The sequence below is a fragment of the Phalaenopsis equestris genome, unplaced genomic scaffold (genome assembly GCF_001263595.1).
Source record: "Phalaenopsis equestris unplaced genomic scaffold, ASM126359v1 Scaffold000911, whole genome shotgun sequence".
In the NCBI taxonomy this organism is placed as follows: Eukaryota; Viridiplantae; Streptophyta; class Magnoliopsida; order Asparagales; family Orchidaceae; genus Phalaenopsis; species Phalaenopsis equestris.
This window is the reverse complement of record NW_018165350.1, coordinates 71,694-93,295: the sequence shown is the minus strand read 5'-3', so window position 1 is coordinate 93,295 and position 21,602 is coordinate 71,694. Positions and strand designations below refer to the sequence as shown.

Sequence of the window (21,602 nt, the reverse complement as noted above, 5' to 3'; positions counted from 1 at the left end):
TATATATATATATATATATATATATATAATATTTACTTTTTTAGTTTGTGTGCTTTGCTTGTTTTTGTTATTTATCTTTATTAGTGTATGCATAGTACGAGTTCTGAAGGATTAGTGCGTTCTGATTCTGAGTTAGAGTGAACCATTAGAAAAATTAGAAAACAAAAACACATTTTCTAAGAAATTGCAAATACTTTACATAATAATTTAAAAAATCAAATTAAGGAGAATATGCAAAAACTGTTAAGAGAATATGCTAACCCTACAATAGATAAAATTCATTATAGTATACAAACTTCTTCCTTAGAAGCCAACACATTTGAATAAAACTGCTATCATTCAGATGGTATAGAATAACCAGTTTGAGGGAACTTCATCTGAATATCCTAACTTACATCTTGCAAGTTTTTTAGAACTTTATGTCAATTTCATTATAATAGTGTCTCTAACGATGTTGTTAGACTTCGGTTGTTTCCTTTTTCCTTAAGGGACTTGGATCTATTAGAACTTGGAGTGAACTAACACAGAAATTCTTGGATAAGTATTTTTCATCGTCAATGAATGCTAAGCCTAGAAATGATATTACATCTTTTTCTTTGTTAATTTGAAGGGGAATCAATATACGAGGCTTGGGAACACTTTAAAGAAATTCTTAGGAAGTGTCCACATCATTCTTTACCCGGTTGGCTAATAATTCAAACATTTTATAATGGGTTAGTAGGACCTCTTAGATCAATTATCCATGTTGTTGATGGTGGTTCATTAATGTCAAAACCTTTTGATGAAGCATATTCTTTAATTAAAGAAATGACTACTAATAATTTTTAATGGCCTTCTCAAAGGGTGAATCCTTAGAGAAGAGCCAGTTTTCATGGTTTTGATGCTATTTCTATTTTAGCATCTATAGTAGCTTCAATATAAAGAAAGTGGATCAATTTAGAATGAATTTATCTCACACGCCTCAAGTGATTGAAGAAAATTCATTAGGACAAATGGTTGATCCTAAAATTTCTACATTCAAGAATTTAAATACAATTCACAATAAACCTAATAACCCCTATTCTATTTATTACAACGAAAGTTGGAAAAACCACCATAACTTTAACTGGAATAATAATTCTGGTGGTGCTAACCAACAATGGGGGAATAATCAAGCAAACCCATTAGGAAAATAAAACAACCAGATTCGTACTAACTATAGACCAACTTATTCTTCATGATTTAACACTAAACAATAATTTAAGGAGAAGAAGTTGTCTATAGAAGAAGTGGACTTACATATGGGTAATCAATTACGAAGTTAAGGAGCTACTATTAAAAATATTGTGAAACAGCTGGGAAAAATTGCTAATGCACTTAGCAACAGGCCTCAGGGAATTCTTATTAGTAATACAAAAATTAATCCTAAAGTCCAAGAACAAAGAGCAAGTTAAGGCTGTTCAACTAATAAGTGGAAGAGAATTGGAGTCGAGAGTTCAAAATTAGTAATATAAAAATTAATCCTAAAGTCCAAGAACAAAGAGCAAGTTAAGGCTGTTCAACTAATAAGTGGAAGAGAATTGGAGTCGAGAGTTCAAAAAGAGATTGAAGTTGAGAAAGAGAGGAAAAATTGAAAAGTCTGATGAAGATATTCCTTAAGACTTAGAAAAACTTATTTCTCCAATGAAGAATAGTTTAGAATGACCACCACCTTTGTTTCCTCAGAGACTTTGATAATAGAGGGTTGATAAACAGTTTTTAAAGTTTCTATAAATATTCAAGAAGTTAACTATTTATTTAGTGTTTGTTGAAGCTCTTGAACAAATGCTGAGCTATGTAAAGTTTTTGATAAACAGTTTTTAAAGTTTCTAGAAATATTCAAGAAGTTAACTATTTATATAGTGTTTGCTGAAGCTCTTGAACAAATGCTGAGCTATGTAAAGTTTATGACGAATATTTTTAACAAGAAAATAAATTTTATAGAAAATGATACTGTTTCCCTTAGTGAAGAGTGCAGCATGATAATTCAAAAAAAACTTCCTAAAAACTTAAAGATCCTGGTAGCTTTACTATTCCATGTGCAATACGAGATAAATTTTAATGGAAAGCTCTATGCGATTTAAGGGCTAGCATTAACCTTATGCCTCTATTTATTTTTTGAAGATTACTCTTAGGAGAGATTTCTCACACTTCTATAACTCTTCAGTTAGATAATCGATCGATCACTTACCTGAAGTGAATTATAGAAGATGTGTTAGTAAAAGTGGATAAATTTATCTTTACGGTAGATTTCATTGTGTTAAATATAAAAGAAGATAATGAAATTTCAATCATTTTAGGGAGACTTTTATTGCTACTGGAAGAGCTATGATAGATGTGCAAAAATGTTAGTTAACTATGAGAGTTAATGATCAGAAAGTTACATTTAATATATCAAAATCGATGAAATATCGAGCAAAGGAAAGAGATGATGAATTTTTCAGAATGGAACATATTAATCAGTCAAGTAAAATCCATTTCAAGGAAAATTATGAAGATAAAATGGAGCAACAAGAACTAGATTACGAAGAAGATATTGATCTGCAAGATAAAATAATTGAAAAGATTAGTGAGGATACAAATTATGTTCAAGAAAATTTTGAGCTGTTGGACACTAGTGAAAATGGTAAATCTTTTAGTCCTTCAATTGAAAGCCTCCTGAACTAGAGATGAAGGTTCTGCCTATGCATTTAAAATATTCTTTTCTAGGGAACTCATCTACATTACCTGTTATAATATCCTCAGACTTAATTGAAGATCAAGAAAAAAATTAATGGAAACTTTAAAAATTTATAAGAAAGCTTTTGGATGGATGATATATGATATTAAAGGTATTATTCCTTTCATTTATACACACCAATTTTTAATAAAAGGGAATCATAAGTTGAGGGTTGATCCTTAAAGGAGATTGAACCTAATAATAAAAGAGGTTGTAAAGAAAGAAACTAAAAAGTGGTTAGATGTTGGAATTATTTATCCTATCTCATATAGTGCTTGGGATATTCCAATCCACTATGTTTCTACTAGATGTTGGAATTATTTATCCTATCTCAGATAGTGCTTGGGATATTCCAATCCACTATGTTTCTAAGAAAAGAAAGTGATTGTATCTGTTAATGAAAGGAATGAACTAATTCCAACTCAAAAAGTCACTGGGTGATTAATCTGCATTGATTATAGAAAATTAACTTTTTCCACAAAGAAAGATCACTTTTTTTTACTTTTTCTGGATCCCGCTTATCACCAAATTCATATTGCTCCTAGGGATCAAGAAAAGGCCACATTCACTAGTCTTTACTAGAATTTTGCTTTTAGATAGATGTCCTTTGGATTATGCAATGCACTTGCAACTTTTCAAAGGTGCATGATGTCCATTTTCTGTGACTTTATTGAGAAAGGAATTGAACTTTTTATGGAAGACTTTTCAGTGTTTGGTACATCATTTGAGTCATGTTTAAATCACTTATAAAAAGTACTAAAGCGTTGTGAAGAAACAAATTTATTTCTCAATTAGGAGAAATGCCAATTTATGGTTACAAGGGGAATTGTAATTGGACATAAAATTTTTAAAAATAGCATTGAAGTAAATCCAGCAAAAATTCAAGTTATTGCTAAACTACCTCCTCCTACTATAGTGAGAGGAGTTAGGAGTTTCTTAGGACACGCTGGTTTCTACAGGCGATTGACATGCCTAAAATATGTTGCTTTTATTTGTACATTAAATGACTATTTTTAGTGATGTTATTCTTTAATGAAAGGTATTTTTGATGTTTTTGATTGTAGGTACACTAAATGGAGTAAATGGGGCAAATGGAGCAAAAATGGAGCAAATTGTAGTCAAATGAAGCAAAAAAGCCAAGGTTGATCTGACGCCTAGGTGCCAAATAACAAACAGCACAGTGTCTAGGAACCAGAATCTGACGCCTTGGTGCCAGCGACGGTTATCTAGAAGATCCATTAAATTTGGATGAATTTTGAAAAGGTGTTTGAAGAGACTCTTGAGTATTTTGAGAGATCTATTTAAAGAGAAATTTGGATGTTCAAAAGATAAACTTTCGGGAGTAAGAAAGGGAGTCTATTGTAGAAAAGTAGATTCTTCCAGAGAGGAGAAAGTCTTGAAGGCTTGCTACACATTTGGAGGAGGAGAAGAAAAGTGAGAGATTTCTTCTTCACTACAGATTCCAAGTTTAGAGTAAATTGTAAGGAGAGTAAGTGATTCAAAGGAACTTGAAGGATTACTTGGGAAAGATTTTAAGATAAGTAGCGTACTTTATTTATTTTACTTTATCTTGTATTGCAAACTTTTATTTATCTATAAATCCATGAGTTGGTGTTTCTTCCCCAAGAGATGTGAGTAGTTTCTTTTGTCTCTCTCTGCAATGACGAAGAATTATGTGCAAGAATATAGTTTAGTAGAAGTTCTTTTAAAATTTCATAATTTGTAAAGATTCAAACTCTATGTTTCATTTACTTGTCAACCTGGCCAATTGATTTGTTAAAATCCGTTATAAAATATAGTGGCCCATGGTTATGGGCTATGCTCCAGCATAATAAGAACCACATTTAGTCTTATGGATAGGAATGTATTCCATGAGGTTAAGGACAAATAAATAAGGAAATAAGTTTTGATGTGCACAAAATTGGAGATTTTAGGGCAACATAAAATTCCCAATTTTTCTAGATTTTTGGAAACTAAAGCAAGATGTTAGACCTAAGGGGAGGGGAAGTGGGAACTCTAGAGTGTGAGCTAGTATACTCCCAGCCTAGTCACAGGTTTAGGGACTAAACTCTGGATTAGCCAATGTTCTTCTATGCACTGTATCAGGACACTTAACCTAGGGTAAATAATATAATTGCTCCTATTTGGAATAATACCTTATTTATATTTTAAAATTATTTTCCTACACTAATTATAAACTCATCACAATAGGAAGAAAGTTTTATACAAATTTTAACTCTTCATACATTATTATTTTAGAGTTGAGGAAACTTTACATTTTAAACCTTTTTAGATTATCTTGCATTTAAATTTTGTAATTGCTTAGCATACTTAACATTCCTTTAATTTTGTAGGATTAGACTTCACACAAAAACTTGTGATCATTCCTATATAAGTTTTCTAAAATTTAAAGTAAGTTTTATTAAAGTTAATTTTATAAGATTTTTGGTTTTTTCCTCGTAGGATGGATATTGGGGTTTTTAAAGAAAATCCTATATTGATTGAAATGATACATATACTTGTGTGGTACCCATAGTGTGTGTATCCTTTTTGTAATCTTTATATAATATTTAATTTTGCACACTAGCCACTAGATATAAATCAATTCAAGTTTTTAGAGCCGTTGCCGGAGAAACTCAGCAAAGAAACCTTTTTGACTTAGTAAATTCTTAATTGTAGAAAAATTATGGTATTGTTTTATATATGTGCTTGTATTTAAAAATATAAAAAAAGATATATTTACTTTTTCAATTAGTGTGTTTTGTCTGTTTTATTATTTATCGTTAAAAAGTGTATGCGTAGTGTAGGATTTAAAGGTTTAGCACCTCACAATTCTGAGTTAGAGCGAACTATTAAAAAAATTAGGAAACAAAAATGAATTCATAATTTCTAAGAAATGGCAAATACTACAAGAAATGCAAATACTATACATAATAATTTAGAAAATCAAGTTGATTATGCTAACGCTATGATAGATGAAATTCATCGAAGTATACAAACTCTTGTTGTAGAAGTTAATACAATTAAATTAAAACTTGTTATCATTCAGATGGTACAAAATAACCAATTTGGGGGAACTCCATCTAAAGATCCTAAAGATCCTAACTTACATCAGATCCTAACTTACATCTTACAGGTTTCTTAAGACTTTGCACTGCATTTCAGTATAATGATGTCTCCAATGATGTTGTTAGACTTAGGATTTTTCTTTTTTCCATAAGGGATAAAGCTAAAATATGGTTAAACTCATTAGGACCTGGATCTATTAGAACCTGGAGTGACCTAGCACAAAAATTATTAGCTAAGTATTTTCCACCATTAAAGACTGCTAAGCTTAGAATGATATTATAAATCATTTTGTTAGTTTGAAGGGGAATCAATATATGAGGCTTGTGAGAGCTGTAAAGAACTTCTTAGGTAGTGCCCACACCATTCTTTGCCTGAATGGTTAATAATTCAAACATTTTATAATGGGTTAGTAGGATATCTAATATCTATTATTGATGATGTTGTTGGTGGATCATTAATGTTAAAACCTTTTAATGAAGCATATTCTTTAATTGAAGAAACAACTAAGAATCAACTAAGAATAATTTTTATTACCCTTCTGAATGGGTAAATCCTAAAAGAATAGCCTAAGTTCATGATTCTAGTATTATTTCTATGTTAACATCTCAAGTAGATGTAATATCAAGAAAGTTAGATCAATTGGGAATGAATTTATCTCAAACACCTCAAGTGATCGAGAAAAAATTATTTGGAAAACTGATTAATTCTAACATTTCTACATTTGAGACTTTGAATGCAATTAATAATAAACCTAATAACCCTTATTCTAACTATTACAACCCAAGTTGGAAAAATCACCCCAACTTTTACTAGAATAACAATTCTAGTGAAACTAACCAACAATGGGGAAACAATCAAGTGAACCCAACAACCAAGATAGTACTAAATATTGACCAACTAATTCTCCTAGACTTAATGGTAATCAACAAATTAAAAGGAAGAAGTTTTCTATACAAAAAAATTGTGTTACATATGGTAAATCAATTACAAAGTCAAGGAGAAACAATTAGAAATATGGAAAATCAACTGGAACAAATTCCTAATAGCCTTAGCAATAGGACTTCGGGAAGTCTTCCTAGTAATACTAAAGTTAATCCTAAAGACCAAGACGAGACCAAGACAAAAAAATATGTTAAAACTATCCAATTAAGAAGATGAAGACAAAAAATATGTTAAAACTATCCAATTAAGAAGATGAAGAGAATTGGAGATGAGAGTTCAGAAGGAGATTGAAGTTGATAAAGAGATAACAAAAATTGAGAAGTGTGATGAGATATTCCTCAAAACCTAGAAACACTTATTTATTTAATGAAAATCACTTTAGAATGACCACCACCTCCATTTTCTTAGAGACTTTGACAACAAAAATTGGATAGAATGACCACCACCTCCATTTTCTTAGAGACTTTGACAACAAAAATTGGATAAACGATTTTAAAAGTTTCTCGAAATTTAAGAAGTTAACTATTAATATTACATTTTCTGGAGCTTTGGAACAAATGCTAAGCTATGTAAAGTTTATGAAGGATATTCTTAATAAAAAGCGGAAGTTTATAATTAATGAGACAATTGCCCTCAGTGAAGAGTGTAGCACAATGATATAGAAGGAACTTCCTCGGAAACTAAAAGATCTTGTTTGCTTCACTATTCCATGTGCAATATGAAATTGATTTAAAGGGAAAGCTTTATGTGATTTAAGGGCTGGCATTAACCTTATGCCTTTATTTATTTTTTGAAGGTTAAGCTTTGGAGAGATTTCTCCCACTTTTGTAACTCTTCAGTTAGTTGATCAATCAATTACTTATTCGAAGGGGATTATAGAAGAAGTGTTAGTAAAGGTGGATAAATTTATCTTTCCTATTGATTTCATTGGATTGATTTCATTGTATTAGATATGGAGGAAGATAAGGAAGTCCCACTCATTTTAGGGATACTTTTTCTTTCCATTGGAAGAGCTATGATAGATGTGCAAAAGTGTGAGTTAACTGACCAACAGAAATATAGTTGTGTAAAATTTATAAATTTGACTTTGCTTTACAATGGTGCCCAAAACTTGATGTGGTATTTTATAAATAATAACGTTAAGCACTTAATTTTGGTATTCTACGCAAGTATATGTATCGTTATCAAGTAATATAAGAATTTATTTTTTTTAAGTCCCAAATATCAATCCCATGAGGAAGGTTTAAATTTGAAATGATAAATTAACTAGAAAATTCATAGAAGTAAAACAAAATTACTGTCACTAATTTTGAATGTTTAAGATACTATCAAAGCTAAATTGTTAACTACAAGCATAATTTAAAGGCAGGGTTTAAAATTTATAACTACTAAACTATGTTTATGTGAATGGTGCCCAAAACTTGATGTGGTATTTTATAAATAATAACGTTAAGCACTTAATGTTTTTGGTGAAATAAGATGAGATAAATGGTTTAAATATGTAATGTTCCAAATAGAAGCAATTTTAATTCTCTGTTATGATTCAATGTTATAGAAAATCATTGGCTAATCTTAGATTTAGTCCCTAAATCCGTGGCTAGACTAGGAGGATACTGACTCCCACTCTAGAGAACTACTTCCCTTCCCGTGAAGGCTAACTCTCGATTTAGTTTTTAAAAACTAAGATCGAATCAGGGATTTTTAATCTGTCACCCTAGAAATCTCCAATTCTACACCCAACAAAGTATATTTCCATATTTATTTTCACTTAATTCCATTAAAAAAATACTCTTTCATGAAATTAAATGTGATTCTCACTCTATTGTAAGACTCATACTCCATTTCCCGGATTATATGTTTCACAACATATTTTAACAATTTAATTGGTCAGATCAAAAAATAAATTAAGAGCGGAGTTGAAAAACCATCACAATTTATTTTAAATTTTAACATTTCCACATATGAATTATCTCTTCATTTCATTATATCTCAGAGTAGGGAGAAAAATAAAAGAAACTACTCAGACTTAATGAGAAAGATACAACAAAACACAAATTTCATATATAAAAGAAAGTTCATACAACAATAATAAACCAACAACACTTATCTAAAACTCTTTCTCAAAGCAAATCCCTTGTAGCCTCTCTTAGGAAATGTAGGAAGAAGAAATCTCTCACTTCTCTTCCTCTCCAACACTTCTTAGAGAATAATTCACACTTAAACCCACCACATAAAATCAAAACTATATATAAAATAACTCACTAATGGCATGGAATGATAAGAAGTGAGCAAAAGGGGCGATGGATGGAGAATAGGTGTGAATGAAGATGAATGAGGACGAAGGAAGGCGAAGGAACACCTCTTGTCTGATCAATTTTGGCTCTAAATAGAGCATAAGTTTGGTTCTCCAATAGGTACATCCAAAAACTCTTCAAAAGACGTCCAAATTCATCGAATCTTCTAGAAACAGGGCCTGCACCGGCATTGGCACCGTCGCCGCCAGCGGCCTTTTAATTAAATCCGTGCTCTCTGTCAAACGACGCCGTCGGTGCCCAGTTTCCCATCGTCAGCGCTGAAAATTTTTTTAATTTCTCCATTTTGACTCCAAATTTCATCATTTTTGGTTTCTTTTTGCTCCAAGTACTAAAAATCAATAACCAGTAATAAAACATAAAAAATAACTTCCATTAAAGTGCAATATCACCAAAACTAAGTATAAAAATATGGGTCTAAAAATGCAAATATTTTTAGTGTATCATGAACCATAAGAGTCAATGCCATAAGAGTCAATGGTTAGGAAGTAACATTTAATATATCAAAAGCAATGAAATATCTGACAAAGGGAAGAGAAGATGAATGCTTTAGAATGCAACTTATCAATCAATTGAGTAGCAATCATTTCAAAGAACATTATGAAGATAAATTGGAAAAACAAGAATTTGAGATTGAAGAGAATATTTATTTGAAAGATGAAAAGATTAATGAGGATACAAATTATGTTCAAGAAAATTTTGAGTTATTGGATACGAGTGAAAACAACACATCTCTTAGTCCTTCAATGGAAAAATTGCTTGAACTAGAGATGAAAAATCTACCTATGCATTTAAGATATGTATTTTTTAGGAAACTCATCTACATTACCTATTAAAATATCCTCAAACTCAACTAAAGATGAAGAACATAAATTAATAAAAAATTTAAAGAATTATAAAAAAGCTTTTGGATGGAGGATAGCTGATATTAAAGGAATCAGTCCTTCAATTTGTATGCACGCAAATTTAATGGAAGAGAATTATACACCGAGGGTTGATCCTCATAGGTGACTGAACCCTATAATGAAAGAAGTTGTTAAGAAAGAATTTATAAAGTGGTTAGATGCTTGAATTATTTATCATATTTTAGATAGTACTTGGGTTAGTCCTATTCATTGTGTTCCTATAAAAGTGGGAGTAACAATATCTGTTTAATGAAAAGAATGATGTAATCCTACTCGACAAGTTACTGGGCGGCAAATCTGGATTGATTATGGAAAATTAAATCTTGTCACTGAGAAATATCACTTTCTTTTACCTTTTCTGGATCAAATGCTAGACAGGCTAGCGAGGCACAGATATTTCTACTTTTTGGATGGATATACCTATTATCACCAAATTTCTATAGCTTCTAAGGATTAAGAAAAGACCACATTCACGAGTCCTTATAGGACTTTTCCTTTTAGAATGGTGCCTTTTGGATTATGCAACGCACCTGTAACTTTTTAAAGATGTATGATGTCTATTATTTCATGAAATTAAATGTGATTCTCACTCTGTTATAAGTCTCATACTCCATTTCCCGGATTATATATTTCACAACATATTTTAACAATTTAATTGGTCAGATCAAAAAATAAATTAAGAGCGGAGTTGAAAAACCATCACAATTTATTTTAAATTTTAACATTTCCACATATGAATTATCTCTTCATTTCATTATATCTCAGAGTAGGGAGAAAGATAAAAGAAACTACTCATACTTAATGAGAAAGATATAACAAAACACAAATTTCATATATAAAAGAAAGTTCATACAACAATAATAAACCAACAACACTTATCTAAAACTCTTTCTCAAAGCAAATCCCTTGTAGCCTCTCTTAGGAAATGTAGGAAGAAGAAATCTCTCACTTCTCTTCCTCTCCAACACTTCTTAGAGAATAATTCACACTTAAACCCACCACATAAAATCAAAACTATATATAAAATAACTCACTAATGGCATGGAATGATAAGAAGTGAGCAAAAGGGGCGATGAATGGAGAATAGGTGTGAATGAAGATGAATGAGGACGAAGGAAGGCGAAGGAACACCTCTTTTCTGATCAATTTTGGCCCTAAATAGAGCATAAGTTTGGTTCTCCAATAGGTACATCCAGAAACCGGGGCCCCCCCCCGACACTGGCACTATCGGCATCCATGTCGCCGCCAGTGGCCTTTTAATTAAATTTGTGCTCTCTGTCAAACGACGCCGTCGGTGCCCAGTTTCCCATCGTCAGAGCTGAAAATTTTTTAATTTCTCCATTTTGACTCCAAATTTCATCATTTTTGGTTTCTTTTTGCTCCAAGTACTAAAAATCAATAACCAGTAATAAAACATAAAAAATAACTTCCATTAAAGTGCAATATCACCAAAACTAAGTATAAAAATATGGGTCTAAAAATGCATATATTTTTAGTGTATCATTAACCATAAGTGAACCATAAGAGTCAATGATTAGGAAGTAACATTTAATTTATCAAAAGCAATGAAATATCCGACAAAGGGAAGAGAAGATGAATGCTTTAGAATGCAACTTATCAATCAATTGAGTAGCAATCATTTCAAAGAACATTATGAAGATAAATTGGAAAAACAAGAATTTGAGATTGAAGAGAATATTTATTTGAAAGATGAAAAGATTAATGAGGATACAAATTATGTTCAAGAAAATTTTGAGTTGTTGGATACGAGTGAAAACAACACATCTTTTAGTCCTTCAATGGAAAAATTGCTTAAACTAGAGATGAAAAATCTACCTATGCATTTAAGATATGTATTTTTTAGGAAACTCATCTACATTACCTATTAAAATATCCTCAAACTCAACTAAAGATGAAGAACATAAATTAATAAAAATTTTAAAGAATTATAAAAAAGCTTTTGGATGGAGGATAGCTGATATTAAAGGAATCAGTCCTTCAATTTGTATGCACGCAAATTTAATGAAAGAGAATTATACACCGAGGGTTGATCCTCAAAGGTGACTGAACCCTATAATGAAAGAAGTTGTTAAGAAAGAATTTATAAAGTGGTTAGATGCTTGAATTATTTATCATATTTTAGATAGTACTTGGGTTAGTCTTATTCATTGTGTTCCTATAAAAGGGGGAGTAACAATATCTGTTAATGAAAAGAATGATATAATCCTACTCGACAAGTTACTAGGCGGCAAATCTGGATTGATTATGGAAAATTAAATCCAAATTTAATGAAAGAGAATTATACACCGAGGGTTGATCCTCAAAGGTGACTGAACCCTATAATGAAAGAAGTTGTTAAGAAAGAATTTATAAAGTGGTTAGATGCTTGAATTATTTATCATATTTTAGATAGTACTTGGGTTAGTCTTATTCATTGTGTTCCTATAAAAGGGGGAGTAACAATATCTGTTAATGAAAAGAATGATATAATCCTACTCGACAAGTTACTAGGCGGCAAATCTGGATTGATTATGGAAAATTAAATCTTGTCACTGAGAAATATCAGTTTCTTTTACTTTTTCTGGATCAAATGCTAGACAGGCTAGCGAGGCACAGATATTTCTACTTTTTGGATGGATATACCTATTATCACCAAATTTCTATAGCTTCTAAGGATTAAGAAAAGACCACATTCACGAGTCCTTATAGGACTTTTCCTTTTAGAAGGGTGCCTTTTGGATTATGCAATGCACCTGTAACTTTTTAAAGATGTATGATGTCTATTTTCTTTGATTTAATTGAAAAAGAAATATAATTATTTATGGGTGACTTTTTAGTGTTTGGTATTTCATTTGAATCATGTTTAAATCATTTAGAAAAAGTATTAAAACATTGTGAAGAGACTAATCTAGTTCTCAACTGGGTGAAATGCTAATTTATGGTTGTAGGAGAAATTGTACTTGGACATAAAATTTTTGAAAATGGTATGGAAGTTGATCCAGCAAAAATTTAAGTTATTGTTAAATTACCTCATCTCACTATAGTGAAAAGTGTTAGAAGTTTCTTAGGATAAGTTGGTTTCTACAAGCGATACGACAATGATTTTTTAAAAATTACTGAGCATCTATACCAACTTTTTAAAAAAAGATGCCTTATTTGATTTTAATCAGGAGTGCCTAAAGGCTTTTAATTTATTAAAAGAAAAATTAATCACTGCTCCTATTATTGTTTCACCCGATTGGGGGAAACCATTTAATTTGATGTGTGATGCGAGTCTCCTGAGGATCAGGATATGACTACATTTACAAGTCTATACAGGACTTTTACTTTCAGAAGAATGTCCTTCAGTTTATATAATGCACCTGCAACTTTTCAAAGGTGTGTGATGTCTATTTTTTGCAACTTAATTGAAAAAGGAATTGAAGATTTCTTTGATGATTTCTCTATCTTTGGAAGCTCTTTTGATTCATATTTAGACCATTTAGCCAAGGTTCTTAAACGCTGTGAAGAAACAAATTTAGTTCTCAACTGGGAGAAATGTCACAACTGGGAGAAATGTCAATTTATGGTCGCAGGAGGAATTGTGTTAGGACATAAGATTTCTGAAAATGGCATGGAACTTGATCCAAAAAAAATTCAAGTTATTGCTGAGCTACCCCCACCTACGACGATTAGGGGAGTTAGAATTTTTTTAGTAAATGCAAGTTTCTACAGGCGTTACATTAAAGACTTTTTCAAAAATTACCAAGCCTCTATGCCATCTTTTATAAAAAATATATGACGTTTGATTTTAATGAGTAATGCCTAAATGCCTTCAAATTATTAAAGAAAAAATTAATCACTGCACCTATTATTATTTCACATGTCTGAGAAAAACTATTTGAATTAATGTGTGATGCAATTGATGATGGTATTGGGGCTGTATTAGGGTAAAAATATGATAAGATTTTTAAAGTTATATATTATGCCAATAAAACTCTTAATGAAGCACAAATTAATTACATTACTATTGAAAAGGAGTTGTTAGCAATGGTATATGCTTTTGATAAATTAAGACCTTGTCTTATTAAAGCTAATGACATTGTGCATACTGATCATTCTGTTATTAAATATCTGATGTTGAAGAAGGATGCAAAACCAAGGTTAATTAGATGGGTTCTTCTAATGCAGGAGTTCAATTTTCAGGTAGTGGATAGGAAGGGGTCTGATGAAGGGTTCTGATAATCAAATTGTTGATCATTTATCGAGACTTGAACAAAAAAATTATGCAAACTTTAATGATGAAATAAATGAAAATTTTTCTGATAAACAACTATATATTTTTGAGTGGCATATTCTGTGGTATGTTGATGTAGCTAACTATTTAGTTAAGAATATTTTACCCTATGAATTAACGAGCCACCAAAAGAAAAAGTTCATTCATGATGCAAGATTTTACTATTGGGATGACTCTTATTTATATAAAGAATGTAAGGACTTAGTCATCCCAAGATGTGTATCGATTAAAGAAACCTAGGAAATTATTCAAAAATGTCATAAATATGATTTGGGGGACATTTTGGAGCTGATAAAATTGTATTTAAAAATTTACAATCTAGATTCTAATGGCCTACATTATTTAAGGATGTTAAAACTTATGTGAAGACTTGTGATAAATGTCAGAGAGTAAGCAAATTTTCAAAGAGAGATGAATTGCCCATAAATTTTACTTTAGAAGTTAAAATTTTTTATGTATGGGGTTTAGATCTTATGGGACCATTTGTACCACCTTCTAAAAAATTGTACATTTTATTAGTTATGGATTATGTTTTTAAATGGATTGAAGTTGTTGCTTTACTCCGATGTGATTCTCATAGTGTTGCAAAATTCTTAAAGAGAAATATTTTTACCAGATTTGGAATAGCGAGAGTGATCATTACTGATGTGGGAAGTCATTTTAAAAACTATAATGTTGAAACAATAACAAGAAAATATGGAATTAAACATCGAATTGCCACAGCTTATCACCTCAAACCAGTGGTTTAACAGAAGTATTCAACCATGAAATTAAGAAAAGATTAGAAAAGACTGTAAATCCTACTAGGAAAGATTGGTTTGTGATCCCGATGTTCTAGATAGATGTTAAATACGATATATGTGATTATATGCTTAATTTCCTTAATAATAATTATTTCTTTGCAACGACGCCAAAAACTTGATCTCGAGCATAAGTTAGGAAAATTCTTAACTTCAAAGCAAATAAGATTACGGTTATAATGATTAAATATGGGATATTGCACAAGTATACGTATTGTTATCAAGTAATATAGGACATTTTGATTAAGCCCCGAATGTCAAACCCATAGGAAAAACTACAATATGCAATTTACAAAATAGGAGAAATTAGATAGCAAAATTCTACTTAGCAAAATATTCTTACTTAAACTCTAGATATTAAAATAGGAAAGAAAGTTCGATTCTTTTTATAAATTTTGATAATACAAAATAAAGTAAGCAATAAAGTAAGTAACTAATTAACTTAAATAAATACTTGCAAGATGAAGACAATATAAATAAAAATATATTTTTCCTTATTGTGAATCAGTAACAAGTATAGGAATTATGTTGTGGAAGTATTCTAATTGTATTGTGCCAAATAGAAGCAATAAAATTCTTTACTCTTACTAGAGAAGCTATAAAGAACATTAACTAATCTATAGTATGAATAATATGAATAGTATTGAAGACGAGTTAGGTAGGGAAGATACTAGCTCTCACTCTAAAGTTCCCTCTTTTTCCTCCACCTGAGGGCTAACATCTCCTATCAAAACCTAAAACTATAAATCAAATTGGGAGCTTTAGTCTGTCACTCTAAAGTCATCTAATTCTACACCCTTTAAAGTTTATTTCCCTATTCATTTGCACTTAACCCCATGAATAGGGAAATAAATGAGAATGTAGTTCATGGGGTTAAGTGCAAATGATGTAAGATCCATAGTGATTCTTATAATTTGTTGACTTAGATAATACCACCATGGATCTTACATGTTCTCACAACAGATATTAACATCTTAATTGGCCAAATCAATAATTAAATGAAGTACAAGGTTTGAAATTATCAAAATTTCTTCCAACATTAAAGACTAATACTTTACACAACTTCCTTTCAATACTTAATCACTTATCATTTTAAGGAAAAAGATAAAAGAAAACTACTCAGCACTCACGGAGAAAACACAACCACACTTGAGTTTAAAAGTAGAAATCATGCACACAAACCAGAAGTCTAAATTAAAACCAAATGTAGTCACAAAGATAATAAATTATCTCAAATCCTCTCCACCAAATGTCTTGAAGTTCCTTTGAAAATCTTCCTTCACTCACAATACAAACTAAAATTTAAAATAAAAAGAAAAGGAGGTCGGTGACGGCGGTTACTCTGGATGGATGGATGTTGATTAGCCCTTCCCTTTTTTGATGATCCAAGTCTTATTTAATAAAAATCTAAGTGGTTCCTTTGTGTCTCTTCAAAATTTGTCTACATTCAATGCATCTTCTAGAAGTTGCCTCCTTTCAAAAGCCAATTGAATGTATTTTTGTGTCCATGAACGATTTCCCACATTTTTAACAAGGGTTGCTTCAAAAGCCTCTTTAAAAATTCATCCAAATTCAATGAATCATCAAATAACTACTTCTAGCGCTTAAGCGTGAGGTACTTGATGCTTAGGCGTGACTCTCTCTATATAACTGGCATTTAAGCGCTGATCCTGGGCGCCTAGATGCCTCAGTTCATTTTTCCACCTTTTTCATTTTTGCTCCTAATTTAACCCTTTTTCACTCCTTTTACCATTTTTCTTCCATTTGATTGTGCCTAAAAGCAAACACACAAATATCTTTCATTAAAACTCGATATCTCAAAAATAGGTATAAAAATGTGTACATAACGAATATATATTTTAGGTATATCAAAATCCCCCCAAACTTAAAATGTTGTCCTTAAGTGACACTCTAATTTTTTAAAAACTAAATAAGTAGATGATGTATATGAGTTTCCTTAGGAGTTTCTAAAATTTTGATGTAGAAATATAGTAGTCCAAATTAGAAAAAACATTAGTGAATGAGACCAACTTAGAGTTTAGAAATTTTTAGTTTAAAGAAGTCTAAATATATGAGTTTCTTTCTAGTTCAAAAATATTATAGATTTTCCAAATATAGAGTTTAAGCATTCTATCTTTTTTATTAAGCATAATTTTACTTACTACATTATATCCTTAAGCTTAAGAGTTTCTCAAGTCTTATACTTTAAAAAGATTAGATATGGAACCAATTTTTAATTATTACTAATCCTCAAGCTTCTCCTCCCTTTTTCAAATTTTCTTTTTTTTCTTTTTTGTTCTTTTTCTCGTTTTTTTTTCTTTTCTTTTTCAGGCAATGATTATTATATCTGGATAGGTCTTCAATGATTTTGAATTTCACTCTTCCTTACCTAAAGCAAAAAATTTGATATATTTCCTTGACTTAAAAACATAATAATAGTTTTTGAAAATTATTTTCAATAAAAGAAATTTCAGTTTTGAAAATAAAAATCTTATTCTTCTATATTTTTCAAAAATACAATTTCTCCTACTAAATATAGTTACACAATATTTATCATTTCCACACTAAAAATTTTGAACTTTAAGTTTTTTTTCATTACTATAAATTTTAACTAAATTCTCTTACTCATTTCTATATTCAAAATTTTACTTCCCTAATATAACTTCATATGCATGATCATTTTTCTTCAAATAAAAATCAAATTAATTTGAAGTACATTTGAGAACAAATAAATTTGAAGTTTTTAGAAAAATTTTCATCCCCCCCAAACCTAAGCTTTTAATAAGATAAACATTTTAGCATCATATATAAATGGACAGGAATGAAAATGAAAGATAACATGCTAGCAGGAATTTTTACATCATAAATATACAAGTACAAAAATTAGAAACAGGAGTAAAAATTAAAGTTTGATCAAATTTTAACCTTCCTTAACATATAGAGATTTATTAGACTTCTATGCAGTGGAGGATAACAAAAAAGCAACAAACACACTAACAAGCTTACACAACTGCAACATAAAGAAAATATCTGATAGTAAATTGAAAATCTTAAACATGAAGTCTTTAAGTTAAAGTTAGTAATATTCTAAACCTTCCTAAGATTCAAAATTAAGTTCAACAAAGACTAACTAAATACAATAAACAACAGAGTTAATATACTACCACACATGATAACTACTCACTAAACAGAAATACATCACAGTAGGTGTACGAAACAAAACACAACATATAAAAAACTAACAGTCTCTAGAATCAAAACTAAAAAACATAACAAAAATTACAAAATACTTGTACCAACAACAGTTCATAACAATACATAAACTACAAACACAAAATATAACTAAAGATCCAAACTCTCCTCCTCAGCATCACTCTCATCACTACGTCAAGTAGCTGCAGGCTCATATGATGGATATCTTGGAAATTGAGGGAAAACTACACTCTAGTTACCTCTCATGAGGTTTTCCATAGCTGAGTGGAATTCTTCCTCATAATCACTACATCTCCTCATATATCCATCTATATGATCTGCGAAATTTTCTAAATTTAACAACTTATCAGCAGCATAGTTAACGTTGTCCAAAATCTTTTGCAATAGTTATGACTGAGAATCAGATCTAGAAGTCTGACCCTGTGATGTAGAATCACGTAAAGTGGAAGCTCGAGATGTAGAGGCAGTTGAACTGCTAGAAAATCAACCTCTCCAGCCAAAAATTGAATGATGTGAATGAGACTTCACATTCACACTAATAATAGGCTTAAGTGGCTGCAATATCTCCTCCCAGCTATGAAATCTAACTACAGCCTCCTAGAATAATGAAAAAATCAAGGATGTGAATCTCAAATCTGCATTAATATTAGTGACGGTAGAACTGGTAATAACATTATAAATCTGTTGACCTCACTTTTGGTTGAGGTCTAGAAAACTTCTTTAGTAGCCTAGGTCTAGCCATAAGACTTTCCTATTGACTAGTCTTAGAAAATTAGAAGAGATGATTGGTAGGCAACAGATGAGCAGAAATAAAATATTATCATGCCTTTTCAGTGGCATCTAACTTTGAAGTTGGGAAGTTGACTCTCCTCTCATTGGTAATCATTCATAATCCTCTTCCACCAGTCAATGAATAAATGATCTTGTCCAACTCCTCCTCATAGGACTATAGTTTGAATATTAGCATAAAGTACTCAGGGGCAAATCATAAAACTGCTTTATTAACTCAGTTGAAAAAGGCACTGTCTTTCCTCTAACCATGACTCCTTCTTCTTCAGCCTCGGGGAGATTTGCATAGAACTCTTGAACAACAGAAATAACTGCCACAACAGAAAAACAACAAAATCGCTCCCACTGGCAGTGAACAATAAAATCATCTACAGCTCCTCTCGGAATCATAAAACAATGCTCAGGGATCAACTTCCCTCATTGTAGCGCATCACTGTATCGATCCTGAGCTATAGCATTAACAAACTTGCTTACATCAAAAATGGTCTTTCCCTTGCTCCTCTTCATCCTTGGTGTCATTTCTAAAAAAAATATATATAATTCACAAAAAATCCCAAATTCAACTCTAAATTATTAAACTTAACTCTGAAAAGCTTTAACTACCAAATCTATGTATTTTCCACAGATTTTTCTCAAATTTTCACCATGAATAGTGATTTTTGGTAGATCCATAATGTGCTCAAAATACATGATGAAAATAAAAAAATTTTACATAGAAGTGAAGCTCTTACCTCAAGAAGATCAAATCTAACAAATTTTGCTTCAAACCACCATGAAATCTTCAAATTAGTGGATGCCCTAATCTCAAAATCGTGAACACAAGAGGTAGGGGGCAAAGTTGAGTGAAGAAAATGGGGATTTTTGGACAAAATCGTCACTTTAAACCGTTCGCAAACTGGTTTATGTGAATCAGCACTTAAGCGCCAAGTGTTTGGCACTTAAGCACAAGGGATTCGACGCTTAGGCACCCATCTCTTGGTTTAGGCAGCGCTTAAATGCAGGGTCTTGGCGCTTAGGCACCAATGCTCAAATTTTTTTTTTTTTGGTTTTAAGTAAAATGCATTTCTAGCCTAAGTCAACCAACCCTACATGGTCTCATAAATCTTTAATAACTATATTCTTCCCTTTCAACTCTCCTCTTACTCAAGATTCACCAATCTTAACTAATTAAAAAAACACTTATATTTATTGAAGAATAATTACAAACATTTTCAATACATAGATGCTCAATCCAAAGAGTCTTGGATGAGATAGTTTCAAACATAGACACTAGACATTAAAAACACTTTAAACATACTTAACATTAACAAATAAACACTAAACACACAAACACTAAATTCTTCTATAAAACTAGTATGGCTAAACTGCATCTTAAGTTGCCAACCCATATAATCTAGATGTGTGTTAGCTTCCATCACTTTCACTTCAATTGAAGCCACCTAGGCCTCAATTTTAGTGATTTTCTCCGCTATTCCTTCGATAGTAATGGCTAGGGAACTGTTGTATAACTCTTGTGCACTCTGACTCATGAATTTCTTCCTAATTTTTTCCTCTTTTTTCTTTAAATCGCTCTCCCAAGATGACTTAGAATTTAGGGTTAAAATGGAAGTGTGGTTAGACTTCTCCTCTAACCCTTCTAGTTATAGGCTCTAAACCTCCCCTATAACTTCTAGGCATGTCCTGAAACTGCTATCCTACGATAAAGCTAACCAAATCATGGTTAAAACTTCTAAAAACCAAAATTTAGACGTGTTTTTAATTGTTGCGCTTAAGCGTCAGTGCTTAATTTAGCACAGGTCAGCCTAACGTCAAAAAACTCATTCTAACATGTCTAAGTCATCTCTTAAGGTCTTAGAATAATTAATAAATCTTTATATATTCAAACTTTTACCAAAATTTTCTAAATCAAACACAACAACATAACATTCAAAACAAACACACTGATAACTATGGGTTGCCTCCCACAAAGCGCTTGGTTTAACTTCATTAGCCCGACGTAACCAATGCTTATTCTAGTTGACCCAATAACATAAGATCATTCAATTTAAGTTGGTCATCTAAAAAGTAAGGTTTCAGCTTATGAACATTCACTTTAAATATTTTATCAGTTTTAGGATCTTTGATATCTACAACTCTACAGGGATAAACTTTCATCACAACAAATGGGTCCATCCATCTGGACTTAAGTTTGCCTAGAAATAATCTTAACCTTTCATTATGAAGCAAAACCTGCTGTTCTGGCTCAAAAATTTTAATAAGAATCCTCGGATCATGTTATATCTTCATATTTTGTTTGAAAATCTTAGCACTTTCATCAAATTCTTTTTTTATCTCTTCAAGCTCATTTAATTGTAATAGTATTTTCTCATCAGCATCCTTTAAATTGTAATTAAATTCTTTAATAGTCTAATATGTTTTATGCTCAAGTTCAACTGGTAAATGAGAAGCTTTCCTAAATATTAGCCTATATGGGGACATTCCTATAGGAGTTCTATATGCAGTCCTATAAGCCCACAAAGCATAGTTAAGTTTAACTGACCAATCTATTCTGATTAGATT

General features: G+C 31.0%; 1 pseudogene; it reads left to right on the top strand.

Annotated features, from left to right (window-relative positions):
* LOC110032296 overlaps positions 1 to 141 on the top strand; it is a 921-nt pseudogene extending 780 nt beyond the window's left edge.
* The last annotated feature ends 21,461 nt before the right edge of the window (positions 142 to 21,602 follow it).